Source organism: Rana temporaria, chromosome 1, assembly GCF_905171775.1.
Source record: "Rana temporaria chromosome 1, aRanTem1.1, whole genome shotgun sequence".
Taxonomy (NCBI): Eukaryota; Metazoa; Chordata; class Amphibia; order Anura; family Ranidae; genus Rana; species Rana temporaria.
The window spans coordinates 672,803,321-672,804,930 of NC_053489.1; the positions used below are offsets into that span (position 1 = coordinate 672,803,321).

General features: G+C 55.1%; 1 pseudogene; it reads right to left on the reverse strand.

Annotated features, from left to right (window-relative positions):
• Window positions 1-588: 588 nt before the first annotated feature.
• On the reverse strand, window positions 589-700 carry LOC120925135 (annotated as a pseudogene).
• Window positions 701-1,610: the final 910 nt, after the last annotated feature.

A 1,610-nucleotide genomic window follows, 5' to 3' on the forward strand; every position in this document is an offset into this window, starting at 1 on the left:
CAGGCCCTCCGGCCAGGAATAAAAAATTCCTCCTGTCCTAGCCAAAAGGCCCGGCCCAAGAGGCCCAAAAAATGCGTGTATCTGGTGCAGTGACCGTGGTATCTTTAAATCAATGTGACCCTCACTCACAGTGATTCTCAGATACCCCTGGACTGCCGCTCCAGGGGCAAATGCAACATAGGCTTTTCGTTCCAAATCCAACCCCCCGACCAGCCAGTGCAGCCCTCCACCCCTGCCAGCTAGAGAGCCCTTCAAGGTTTTCTTAGGGAGATCTGCCACTCCAGTTAGCAGCCTCCGCCAATACTAGCCTTTCCAGACACCCCATCAACCCAGCGGATTTGCATGGTCCTACCCCGTCTTATCCCAGGGCATTACCAGCTCCTCCTACCGGATCGCTGACAGAGATAGCACTTACACCAGCCAGCCAGAAGGCCGGACTAGAACTTGGCAAAAAGACCAGACCAAGTGCAGCCACCCATCCTCACCAGAAGCACCCTTCCAGATGGCTCAGACGCAACCATTGGTCGGCCCCCAGTATCTGTCGGGCAGCTCGGCGTAGTCCCTGCTGAAACCATCCTTCCAGGTGCAATGATGTCATTGGACTGCATCCACCCTCCCAATGGAGGTGCTTCAGCGCTCCTCTGACAACTGATAAGAACAGATACTACACTTGATCTTAGCCAAAAGGCCGAGAAGAGATGTGGCAAGAGACAGGGCAGGGCAGGGGCATTGCTATGCACAAGGGCATTTCTAGGGGCATTGCTAGGACCAGCGAGGACCATCTGTGAGGGCAGAAGAGCGGTGACGTGGAGCGGGCAGAGAGAGATGATGTCATCTCTGCTCGTCCATTCGCCCGCTTGCTTCTCTCCTCTCATCTGCCTCTCATGCAGCCCGCCCGCCCACCGCATCTGTGGTCCGCTGGTTAGGCAGGGACCCTGTGGCAAGAGACAGGGCAGGGGCATTGCTATGGACAGGGGCATTGCTAGGACTGGCAAAGCCCCGGCTGTGTGGACAGAAGAGCGGTGATGTGGAGCGGGCAGAGAAAGATGATGTCATCTCTGCTCGTCCATCCGCTCGCTTGCTTCTCTCTTCTCATCTGCCTCTCTCATGCAGCCAGGCCGCCCACCGCATCCGGGGCCGCTGGTTAGGCAGGGACCCTGCGGCCGAGACTCTGGGCTATGGGCCTAGGATTCAAGGCTATAGCCCCAATAGCCACCCCCTAGCGACGCCACTCAGCACAGGAACCTTTTTCTAAGTCAGGGCAACTTGAGTTGCCCCTATTAGAACGGTTGTGGCTGCACATTGTTAGAAGCTCACAGTGTGCAGTAAAATCAGAGTAACCAATGTCAGTACACGAGAAGAGCCTGTACAACTGTGCAAGACTGAAAGGCAGGCTGGAGGTCAGATTTAAATAAGGTGGTTGTCAGTGGTGTGGTAGTGAAAAGAACAAGCGAGAGATGGATCAGTGGCTCAAGTCTGTACAATTAGGCCTTGTACACATGACCGGGTTCCTCGGCAAAAACCAGCAAGAAAACTGCTTCTTGACGAGATTCCTGTTCGTGTGTACGAGGCCTTCAGGTTCTCGTCTGGAAATCTGGCCAGAATCTCGA